The 12,445-nt window shown below is 46.2% G+C and overlaps 1 protein-coding gene and 1 long non-coding RNA gene across 6 annotated transcripts in view; one reads left to right on the forward strand and one right to left on the reverse strand.

Annotated features, from left to right (window-relative positions):
- Window positions 1-8,813, reverse strand: part of MFAP3L (microfibril associated protein 3 like) — a 42,234-nt gene extending 33,421 nt beyond the window's left edge. For 2 of the 4 annotated variants that reach the window (XM_044766957.2, XM_044766953.2), the window contains exon 1: window positions 8,020-8,276. The gene's annotated coding sequence lies outside the window, so the exon portion shown is untranslated. Of the gene's footprint in view, window positions 1-8,019; window positions 8,277-8,686 lie in introns of those variants that run through there. The other 2 variants (XM_014868376.3, XM_044766955.2) reach the window with 2 other exon arrangements.
- A 359-nt stretch (window positions 8,814-9,172) lies between these two features.
- LOC106848463 (uncharacterized) overlaps window positions 9,173-12,445 on the forward strand; it is a 34,248-nt gene continuing 30,975 nt past the window's right edge. The window contains exon 1 of one of the 2 annotated variants that reach the window (XR_011502016.1): window positions 9,173-9,471. This is a non-coding gene — a long non-coding RNA (uncharacterized lncRNA). The remainder of the gene's footprint in view (window positions 9,472-12,445) is intronic. The other variant, XR_011502015.1, reaches the window with a different exon arrangement.

Consider the following 12,445-nt stretch of genomic DNA (forward strand, 5'->3'; position numbering starts at 1 on the left):
CCCCTAGGGCTTTTTAGGACAAATGATAAAGAGGACTCTGGGACAGATGATCCATTACTTAGGAAGTAAAAACTAACACCCCAGTGAAAGAAGGGAGACAGGCATAACCTGGAGGTAGAGATGACACGCCCTACAAAGAAAGGAGGGAATCAAAAGCCCACTGTAGGTCCTGGGTTCTGATACTCAAGGAGAAATGCTCAGCCCTCAGTAAAGCAAAGGACTGGTAATACTCAAACGTTTTCTGGAAATTAATTTCAAGTTCCTCGACAGTGTTTTAAAATGGAGAAAAACATGTTACCTTTGGGACGTCTAACAAGGACTAGACTCACTCAGAGACCAAGTAATCTAATGTGAAGGAAAAAACCTTGTCTCCAACTTGGGACTGTCAACAGGAAGGACAAAAAGGTGTGCTGGGAGAGGGCAAGAGCAGAAGTGCAGCCATGGCCAGTAAGGAGGCAATGTAGCCCAGGGCCCGCTTTAGCAAGGAGGCAGAAATTTACAAAGTGAAATTAACAAGAACAGCTGAGAAGCAAGAAAGTTCAATGGTTTATAGATGTTTAAGGCACCCCCCCCCCCCCCCCCCACCGCCACGTGTAAAGACCTAGAAGGAAGTCCTGGGTGAAGCTTGGAACCAAGCACTAATGCAGTCTTCACTCATGACCTTCCCCTGCTGAGGACCAGGGAACGTGGGTTTTGCATCTTCAAGAGAGCACAGTCACTGTACATCTACCTACTTCTTTACAGGTGAGCCAGGCCTCTGGGAAGAAAGGAGTTAGCTGGTCAACTTGGGACGGTTCCCAATGCCACAGATATTAAAGAGCTCTCGCTAGAGGGGACAGAAAGTACATACTTGGGAATAGATGCATCCCATCTCGTCTAGGGGAGGTACTGCATGAACTGATGAGAATGATGTGAATTAGCCCCAGCCTGGGCCCTCCACCCTGTCTGAACTGGGTGGGCCCTATCGATGGGTAATTCTGGAGCACTTCATCCCAACCCATTTACTTTCTTAAGGAGAAAAACCTTCCCTTACACTTTTTTTTTTCCCCTCAATGGATGGAAAGAGTGGGACTATATTTAAGCATCTGCTCAGCAAGCTTCTTTTCCACTGATCACAAAGAGTCAACTTCAGCCCAGCTTCTACACGAGTTACCTTCTAATCTGGAATTAGGGAAGTCCACCCGACACCAATATCATTTCAGTCTCACTAACAAGCCCTGAACACCTCTGTCCAGAAGCTGGAGAACCATCAGGGAATTAATTCTTCTTTCTTTCTTTGATGCCTCCTTTACAAGGTACGTGCCCTGTGACGATGAACTTCTGACTTCTTCCCTCACACACAGCTCTGCATTTGGGCTTTCCTCCTCCTCTGCTGCTTTAGCTCCCTCTGGTTAAGCACAAGCAGAGGAAGTTAGTGTCTCTGGTACTGCAAAGCCTTGTGCTCGGTAGGAGAGCCCTCGAGAGCTGCTCTAAGGTTGTGATTCTTTTGGTAGGGTGTGCCTTCCACCCTTCTGCGGACCTGAGAGAGATAATCCAGTTACATGGGAGTTGTTTAAGATGCCTCCTTGCCTTCCGTGCCCACATGTCTACCACGTCCCTGGTCTGTCCATGGTTTATGTGCTCATCATCGCTGACCGGCATCACTCTAACAGACTCTTTCCTCACTGACCTGCCTCTAGTCTTGCCTGCCTCTAATCCACATACCATGTTGTTGCTGACGTTAGCTGACTCTAAAAGATCTGATTTAAAACATATTCCATGTCTTCATTTTGTCACTAGCATAAAACTAAAGTCCTTGGCCGGACATATATGATGCTTCATGGTCTGACTCCCATGCACCTCTTTAACCTCATCTCTGGAGCTTCCCCCCACCCCCATCATGTACCCTTTCCTGAGCTCCCTGTAGCCCCCACAACACCTTTGTGCCTCCAGCTGGCCATCCTGCCGTTCTTAACCTTGCACATCTGGCAAACCCCTACTTAGCGGTTAGCAAGTCTTGGTTTAAAAGCTCTCTAAGATTCCCCAGGTAGCCCCAGACACTCCTTTTCTCACTGACCTTTACCCATAACTTCATATTTTCACTGTAACTGATTTTTGGCACATCTATCCCTCCAATAGATTATAAGCTTGCAGGTTATCAATATTTGTTGAATTAATTGATGAATTAATGAATGGCTGATAGAGACTTATCTGAAGACACAGATTTGGAGACACTGGTGTATGGGCTATTGATGCAGTCAGGAAAAAAAACTCACCCAGAAGGAACGCAGTAGGCCACAAGATGAGAAGACTAAGGTTAGAACCCAGAAAAAAGAGAGTGAAAACCCTCAAAGACAGAGGGGAAAAAAAAAAGCAAGCCTGGAGAGAACTAGGGGCATGTATCCCAGAGATCAAGATTCAAGAAAAAGGGAATGGTTTACACTAAGCCGGTCCCTTACAGTGGAAAACAACAGTTATTACATGATTATATATGGAAGTTTGGGTAAAAATCTTAGTTATGCAAATAGAGCTACACAATATAGGTACACTGTTTTGTTTTTATTAAGATAAATCTTAATCAAGTCTTACTGTTGTTTCCAGTATCAGACTTTGCCAGCCCAGGGCTTCATTTACCATGTCGTCTGAAAAATGTATTTTCCTCCTCCTAATTTTTTTCTCACATATAGTTTAGTTTCAATTCAGAGCCACTCCTGTATCACTAAGGTAGAAGACGTCTTTCTTTTTTAAGGATTGGCACCTGAGCTAACAACTGCTGCCAATCTTCTTTTTTTTTTTTCTGCTTTTATCTCCCCAAATTCCCCACGGCACATAGTTGTGTATTTTTAGTTGTGAGTACTTCTAGTTGTGCCATGTAGGATGCCTCCTCAACGTGGCCTGATGAGCAGTGTCATGTCCGCACCCAGGATCCGAAGCAGCGAAACTCTGGGCCACCGAAGCGGAGCGCGCAAACTTAACCACTCGGCCACGGGGCCGGCCCCAAGAAGATTTCTTCAGTTTAGATTTTCCAGACATACAGAGATGTCAACTCATCCAGACTATAAGTTTTTACAGGATAGACATTAAGCCTTTGTACATAAAAGAGACTGAATAAATGTTTGGAAAGAATGACTGAATTTCTTATATTTAAACACAGCAGTTAGGTCATCTGGTATCATAGCTGTCACCCATCCCCGCCAAATATGGAGCTCATGGCAAACACTGCTACTGGATTGTGACCATTTCCTAGTGGAGCCTGTACAAGCCCACAATATTACAACCAACTGGTCAGAGTTGGCCTAGGTGACATCGCATCATTCTCAAGTTAACTATGTTAAATTTGAGCTTTCACAGCTCTCTCCTAACGTCTGCATGAGCAGCAGAGCAGCTGCCGGCTAAGAGGACAACGAGCAGAAAAAAAGTAGTCAAAATGTGACTTGGCCCTTGTGTTTTACTGTCTATGACGTTCTTAAACTGTAAATAAAAATTTTCTTATGCTATTATTTCACACATGCACTCAAATGTTATTTCAGATCAATTCAGAGAACTGAATTATATAACATGCTGGTTCCAGATCTCTATCCATCACTGACCACCTCTGGTGAGACACCCTTTCTCAAACTGCCCTGTGAAACTTGGGGTTCAGCTCTACACGGCTTTCTTAGGAAGACAAATCAATCTGGCAGCGGTCTGTTCATTACATATTCCTGTTTAAAAATCCTTAGCTGGTTTCCCAGAGTTGATCCATAACAGGATAAAGTCCTTGCATAATACTCAGTTCATCACAACGAAAGGACTACTTCATACCCCTTCTCCTGCCCCTGTCCATCTTTCCATAATACAAAATCTTTCTTTGCATATGGTCGTATTAGCTTCCTACGGCTCCTTTCTATGGCACCAAGTCACAAACTTAGTGACTTACAAATTTGCTTATGAGCTTTCAGTTCTGTGGGTTAAAAGTTCAACATGGGTCATGATGGGCTAATCAAGGAGTTGGCAGGGCTGGTTCCTTCTGTAAGCTCTAGGGGAACATCTGTTTCCAAGCCTTTGCCAGCTTCTATCGGCTGCCCACACTCCTTGGTTTGTGGCCCCCTTCCTTGCCCAAAGTCAGCAATGGCCAGACAAGTCTTTCTCACATGACAACACTGTGACACTGACCTCTGCCTCCCTCTTTCATTTATAAAGACTCTCATGATTACATCTCATGGGTCCACTGGATAATTCAGAATAATCTATTTCAAGATCCTCAACTTAATCGCATCTGCAAAGTCGCAGAGGGGATATTATTTTTGGGGGGCATTATTCTAACTACCATAATGGTGTTTCTTCTGCCTGGAGAGTCCACTTCTATGCTTAAAAGACTCCTAACCAATTCCTTAGGCATTCCTTAAGATTCTATGTTAATATCACGGTGTTCATGAGGCCCCCTCCTCCTCCAACCCAAGAAGCTCATTCCTATGTCTCCTTAGTCGTGTACATACACCTCTCCTGGAGCACTTATTTTGTACCGTAGTTTATTTGTCCTCAAGCATGTCTCTGACTAGATTATGAGTCACCAGTTTTATTTGTTTTTGCAGCCTCAAGGGCCTAACCAGAAAAGATTGGGGAAGAAAAATGAACGTGATACTTAATGAGTAAAGACCTCAGGTGTAGGCACAGGCACAACCAATGAATTCACAGGACTTCTGTTTTGAGTATAACTTAGAAACTAGCTGTGACAGCTCTTAACTGGTTATCACATAATCAGCCAGCCCCCCCAATCCTTTAACCATTCCAGGGAGGTATAATAGTATGGGGGATCAGAATTTACCATCCCCAAATGTGTTTCTTTCACTTCACTATTTTTAAGAACTAAAGAATCAGAAAGAAACTTTGACCTTCTCTCTAACTGCCTAAAAGAATTTAAGATAGAAGGCCTGTTTCAGGAAGGAGTTATCACCACAGATAACTATAATGGTAGATAGGGAGGAACCAAGCAAGGCCCATTTGGTCAAAGTCTTCCCCAGGTCCCATTGTCTTTGCAAGGTTTGGCAAACATTTGTTTACCAAACATTTGCTTTTCCATCTCCATGTGAATTACCTTTTGCTCCTTTGAATTCCAAAACCACATCCTCCTTTGTCTTTAGCCAAAGAAGGTATATAAGTGGTGGCTTCAGGCATTTTAATGAGTTTCTCAGTTTTCCTGGGTTTCCCCCATGTACTCAGGTTATTAAATTTGTTTGATTTTCTCCTGTTATTCTGTCTCATGTCAATTAATTCTTAGACCAGCCAGAAACACCTAGAGGACAGAGGACTATTTCTTCCTCCCCTACAACACCAAAATTAAAAATTAAAACACCAAAAATAAAACTGTTTGCATCTAAGGCTATTTCTAACTTTAATGCCATTTGCCATGGATCACAAAATGTCAAAGTTTTAAGTGTCCTCTTGGGCTTGGCTAGAAAAGGGCAAGCCACACCCCAAGTGCTTGGTTAGATGTCAAGTTAGGGAAGTGATATTATCCGCATGATTCTGAATTCCAAAAACATGACACTCATGTAACAAATCTGAACTGTACCATGTTGGAGGTTGAAAGCAACTTTACCACAATACTTACTGGGTATTTCAGTATCTGGAAGTTCTTGCATTGAAAAAATAGACCCAAAAGTTCAAATTAAACAAATTTTAAATAGCCTCAAGTATTTAAATTGCAAGCCAAACAAGGAGTTGAATAAATTAAGGTCAGGTGAACGGGGGAGGGGCAAGATCTATTTTTAAAGGCAACAGTTTCCTATAAATATCTAATGTCACTAACACCATCATACAGTATAGAATCTAAAGACATGGAAATCAAACTAAAAATTATGGGCCCAGCAGTTGAATTGCAAGAACCCAACAGTTAGGTACAAAAAAGCAGAAATCATCACCTATTTCCTAATTCGAATACAAAGTCAACTTTGCTATTTTTTTCTTCATCAGGAATAATAAAACCCCTCTTCAACCTAAATCCTGTTGGTTTTGTTAGTTTCTGGTTAGCAGACTCCCTTCTCTCGTGGAAGTCTTGAAGCTATGAGTGGTGTTTAAAAATGCCTTTTGTTAAATTTCATTCTTTCCTAACACTGAAAAAATAGTTAGGATTTTTAGATCCAAAAGAGGGCCCTTTTATCTGTATTAAACCTCACCATTCACAAAGGGGAAACTAAGGCCTTGCTGCTCCCTCTAGGTCAGGAAAAACCCGAGGCTGAGGGGAGAGCGTACTGACTTCCACTTGGGAATGCAGCCTGAGAACACGAGAGCTGCTGCACAGATAAGTTGGCATACATGCAGTACTTCATGGCAGATTTTAAACGTGATGTGTTTTTATAGAAAAGGGAAGCACAATTTCTTAATATTTGTGTTGGGATTTCTCAAGTTTCTAAACTTTTCTAGAAACATATTTACAAATACATTTAGGAGCAATGAACACCACCAACCAAACTATTTGGTTAAAATGGAGGACTGCAGGTCTAAACTGTAGAAAGAGTAAGCATGTTGTTGCTATTGCTGTTGTCATCTTGACATTTCAAGCCTTTCCTGCTATTAAATCTCTGTTATATACAGGCATAGTACAGAGACCACCTGGGTACCCAGAGTATCTGGGATCAGAGCTGGAGCTACCTCAGGCAAGAACAAACATTAAAAGTTATTCATAACCCAATGAAAAGTCAGTGCACCTCAAAAGTCTACTAAGCTCTACCAAGAACCCAAACAAGAAGTTTCGTAATAAGCTTAATAAAAAAAAGTGACTGAACCCACTAAGTGGTGCTTATGAAAACAGGCTTGAAAATTTAGCTTTACTTAGAGGTGGAACTCACTCCCACTAAAAAAAGGATTGTTTCCCTTGCTCCTATGAGATCCAATAATCCTACGAGTGGGAATGGTAGTAATGTTTTAGGAAAACCAACACTGGAAATCGCAGTGGGACCTACAAGTTGCATTTTCTGTGCGAGTAAAATACCAGTAGAACTACATCGTTCTAACTTACTCTCTCCTGAAAATGAATTTCCTTCCATCTTGCATTTCGTCCTGAAAAATTTTACTATGTTCAGCATAGTAGCAACTGAAAAAAAATGTGTTTCATCTAGAAACAAATGTGAGAACACTTTACCAGAAACATTGCGCTTCTACAACGTTTGGTTTCCAAGTTCCTAATAGAAAGCTAAGATAACGCAAAATAAAGAGTGCCACAGTAACCAAACTTTTCTGTTAACAAGTATCCTTAAAACAAAGACAGTTCAACCGTAATGATTATTTTCTACAGAGTGAGCAGATAATGGAGCTGCAAACATTCTTCATTTTTTGCTAGCTTGCTTAATACATCTTGCAAATTGCAAGCTCAAGTTTTTGGAGGCGAAGGCAGGTTAACGGTCGAGCTTAAAATAAACCAGCTCTGCAATTATTTTGTTTTTTAAGCCGTGAAGCACGTTTCCCCATTTCACGCCATGAAGCAATTCGATGTCAACTTGCTTTGGAGTCAAATGCGACAAACTCTGCGAGCTCCAGTCGCGAGGCGGCGGCTCGCGGCGCCCACAGCATCCCGCACTCCTGCAGCATCAGGACGCGTGTTCTCCCGGCTCCTGACGCGGAACCCGCACTCAGGGCTTTCGGGGCCCGGGACAGCACACCCTCCCCTCCGTCCCGGGGAAACTGAGTCACGGTGACTCGAACGATCTGGAGTCTGCGAAGGCCCCCGCCGCTCCTTGGCTCCCCTTCCTCCCGGAGACCCGGGAATCTCCTCGGCAGCGCGCGGTAGACACTGCGCTCCTCGCCATAGGAAGGTTATGGCACAAGGCTGAGACGCGCTAGCCCCAACCCGCCGATCCCCAAGTCCCGCCCCGCAAGCATCTCGAAACATCCTACGACCCCCAGGAACCCGCTGCTGGGACCTCGCGGCGCAGCCTCCACCAGCCCAAGCGCCCGAAAGTTCCGCGGCCCCGGCGGCGGCAGCCACTCGGCCGCCCACCCCGTGCGGGGCTCCCTGCCACCTGCGCCCCTCCGCCCCAGCTCGCCGGCGCCCCCGCCAACCTGACGCCGCCTCGCCACTCAGGTGGCCGCCGTGCGCCCCTCGCCATGGCCAGCCTGCGAGCTGCCGCTGCGCCGCGCTCCACACCCGACACGCGGCAGCGCCTACTGCGGGCGAGCCGCCTTCGCCCGCGCCTCGCAGCGATGCGGGCTGCGCCGCGGGAAGCCGGGAGTGCGGAGCTTCCCACCTACTGGAGCCGGAGCCGGCCGGTGCCGAGCATGCCCAGTGCGGCGCGCCGGGCGGCGCGCAGACTGGGGCCGGGCGGTGTGTCGCCGCCGGGTTTTCGCGGCAGCCACGGGCGGGGGGCGGAGCGGCGGCGCGGGCGAACCCGTGGGCGCGGCGGCTCCGCCCGCGGAGGAGAGGGGCGGGCCGAGCGTGCCGGGATGCCCCCCGGGCAGTCCGCGCAGCCTCTGGGCGGGACTCCGCGGGCCCCGGGGCTCCGCTGCGGCACGCCGCGGCTGTTACTGGAGCGCAGGGCGCCTACTTCCGACGCGGTCGCGCTTGGGCAGCGTGACTGATAATTGTCGGGGGCGGGGCGCTCCCGGGGCTTCCACTGCAACTTTTCTGAGCGTCGCGTCCCATGAGTGTTCAGGGACACCCAGGAACAGGCTTCTCCGGATCCCATCCTGGGACACGAGGGAGAACCAACCAACCGACCTCCGAACCTACCCCGTCTCCAAGGCCGTCTGTCAAGCCGCGTTGCAATCAAAAGCTTCGCAGGCCTCCCCGGGTGTCTCTGCTGTCTAGTCTAAAGCCCACACACAAGAGACTGGAAGAAAACACGGCAGGACGTTCACTGGTGGCTTCTGACTGGGAGGTTTCCAGGGATTCTTAAGTTGTCTTCTTTTTTGATTATTTGTAGTTTCTAAGTTTTCTCTAATGAACAACAGGATGCTTTTTTAATAGGAAACATAGGTTATTCTAAATTTATAAAGAACGCCTGCAGAACAGAAGTTTGCCAGCCCTACCCTGCAATGTAAGCAGCCTTTTTTTCCTTTTTTAAGACTTGCGAGAGACAGTCAATTTCGGGGACCGAGACCGGTCTCCTCCTCCCTGGCTCCTCTCGTCCCGCCCCTTGGCCACGCCCACTTCGACCCTTTTACTCCGGTACCTCCCCTTCTCCTTCGGTTGCTGCAAAACCCGGAAAGGTGGACCTTACACACGAACGCTCCTGGTGGCTCGTGCAGCCAGACTGGGCATGTTCCGCCGCCGGGTCAGGGATTGCTGTCAAGGAGAGAGGAGGCTTTCAACGACTCCCAGTTTCTCTTCTCCTTCTCTCTATCCCTGGCAAACAAAACAAAGTAGCGCTTGCGACCTCCTGCCCCGAGCGCAGACCTGCAGAAGTGGGTCAGGACGGGACTGAGCATGCTCGGGGCAGTGCCAGGCTGCCGCACGCGGCTGCATCTCGTTGCCCAAGGTTGATGGAGCTGCGCTCGCTCATCACGACATCGAAGGTCAGGAGACGGGCTCTGGTGGTGCAGGATAGCCTCGACACGTGGACAGGTTGCCGCTGCCTAGGCCCTCCTTGGGAGGAGGAGTGCGTGGGATCTGGCTTACAAGTGAATCAAAGCTTGATTTTGCCCTGAAAGATTGAAATTAGAAATCATATTTTAACAGTAGTTTTATGGCATCTCGAATTTTAGCTCTAAGAACTTTTCAGTCCGTCGTTCTTTCAGGAAACCTAAATCTTCTTTCTTTTCAAGTACTTAATAAGCGTTCTTTGCAATTGCACTAGAACGTTAAATTTTCACCTGTTTTATCAAAGATTAAATCTTTATGTTCACTCTGAAATAATTCTGCAGTTATATTCTCTTTTTTCTTAAGGCAATTCTGCATTCGTTCTGCTCTCTTTCCTTCTGCCTCCCTTTTCCAATTCTCAGAGAACCTGCAGAATGCTCTCATGCCATCTTCGATCCACTTCAGGCAGGTGTGGGGAATTGCTTTTAATTTTCTGTTACAGAAGAGAAGACTGAAATGGAGAAATATTACAGGAAAGAGATTTTACAGTCTCAAGATGGATAAACTTAAGAACCCAGAGAGAGCTTTTCATTGAGCCCAGGCAAGTGAGTGGGATGGTTGTCTGTTTTCTGTATAAAGAGGAGGAAGATGGGCAGGCAGTTCAGCTGCCCTGTGAGGCTTGGTTGATAGTGGGAAATACCCTCAGGGAGGTTGGCTTCATTTCAAACCCAGGCTCCCCCCACCTTCAGCTTCAGGACAGTGGGAGACACCATCTTTAGGTATCACTCCTGGGAAGAATAAATTTACTTAAGTACTTCCTCCTAGAATCCTAACTTGTGCTGGAGTCACTCTTATCCCTCTTCTGAGCTTTGAAACTCCATTGTTACTGGTACCACCTGGGCATTGCTCTTAAACTTGCCCTGGTCCTGGCAGACACCCACACCACAAATAGTCCAGCCTGGGAGAGGATGGGTAAGACATCTCTTCAATAGTCCATTCTGCCACTCCTCCCCATCTGATGCTTTCTGCTCCCCAGTCTTTCGTGACATGAACCTTTCTTAGTTCTCTGACCTCTCTGACTATTCCTTCTCATCTTCCTTCTCCAGGTTCTTTTCCTTGGCACCACTCCATTGTGGGTGTTCGGTCCTGTGGCCTCTTCCCTTCTCATTTCCCTCTGGACTCTCAGCCACTCCAGTGCTTGTCAGTACCAAGGCGGTGTTCAGTTGGCGTGTGCACATGGGTTACACTAGTTGTTTATTGCTGTGATCTTTTCTGGTGGATCAGGCACCTATTATGATTGGTATCTATGCCTAACCATTTGTTCATACCACTTGTTAGTATTTGGAATATTATCTTTGCCTCAAACTACAACTTCTAAGTATCTCCCTGAGTTCAGACCCTTATATGTAATCTACCAAATAAGTGCTGTGACCCTCAGGAAACTTGAGCCCGGTATGTCCCCAACAGAACTCACGAGCCGTAGTTATTCTTCTGCCTGTACATGCTAGCTTGGTTACTGGTGCCCCCATCTTCTCTGCACACCACAAATATGGATGTTATCCCAGCTTCGTCCATCTGCCTTTCCCCTACCATCCAGCTGGTGACTGACACTGTCCACCCTGCCCTTAGATATCTCTCAATATGGACCCTTTACCTGCACTGCCCTCTTCAGGCCCCATCATCTTTCCCAGAAGGATCTTCTTTCTGCGTTCCCTCCAATCTAGCCTCTATGCCTCCTCAGACTTTTCTTTTTACGCAAATTATATTTCAACACATCCTTAAATGCTTCAGAGTGCCTACAGGATAAAGTCTCAGTTTCAGGCTTGAACTGGCTGTTTCCCTCTCCACATTAGCCTCCAGCTAGTGCCTCCTAGCTTCCCATATCCTAGCCAATCCGAATTACTTATCATGTGAATTCACGCCTCCATGTTCCCTTGGTTCTTTGTCTCTCCTCTCCCCTTGCCCACGCCTTGGGGAACTGTTACCTCTTCAAGACCCAGTTCAGGCTGGGTCTCCTCTGACCTCCCCAAGGTGACTTCCTCCTGAATACTTCACCTGTACCATACACCTTTTCTCCATTTTGACACCTAACCTTGATTTATTTTCCTGCATCTCCTCCACTACATTGTAGGCGACATGACAACAAGGGCTTGTCTCAACCATCTTTGTATCTTTGTTCTCAGTGCTCAATAAAATTTTACTTAATAAATGAATGATAGACATGTGTGCCCATATAATATTTAAAGTTCATTAATTTTTAAAATTCCTCTTGAGAATTGTAAATAGAGTGCAAAGAAAAAATACCAGAACAAAGTCACCTCTATACAGCCTGCTGCATGGTTATGCTCTTTTGACAGAAGCGAGATTTCAGAGTTCGCCTTAAACCCAGTGAATTTTCTTCAGCTTCAGAAATCAGGAAGTGTTTTTGAGCCCGTCTGATGTACTTGTTTTATCAGTCTGTAACTGCACAAGGCCCAGCACTGTGTTGCTAATTAATCCACAGATTCTATTGTTCTCTATCATTGTGTTTCCTTCCACAGGGTAGGTGTAACCTTCTAATTATATCGTTACTCCTTAGAATAGATTTTAGTTTTTCTGTTGAAGGTGTGGCACCCTGGGAGGGCAGATTAACCATTTAGGAATGAACATAATTTTTACAGTTCTACCAGCTCCATTGTCTGCTGAGAGCCCTAGAGCTAACTATGGAGTCACAGACTGCCTGCTTCAGAATCCCCTGGGGGAATGATGAACCCATTCCAGACCTCCTGGATAGAGTGGTCCAGGGGGAAGCGATTTTAACAAGCCCTCCACAGGATTTTGCATACTGTATTTGAGAAATGCAGTTCTAAGTCATATAGATAAAAGGGAAAATGATAGCTGTTAGTCCAAAACTTCAAGTAGTCCCAAATCGGTTTTCTCTGGCAGAGAGATGTAAGTGGATAGGAAGGGAATCCATCCATTTTTGAAAGT

Source organism: Equus asinus, chromosome 3 (assembly GCF_041296235.1).
Source record: "Equus asinus isolate D_3611 breed Donkey chromosome 3, EquAss-T2T_v2, whole genome shotgun sequence".
NCBI classification, from domain to species: Eukaryota; Metazoa; Chordata; class Mammalia; order Perissodactyla; family Equidae; genus Equus; species Equus asinus.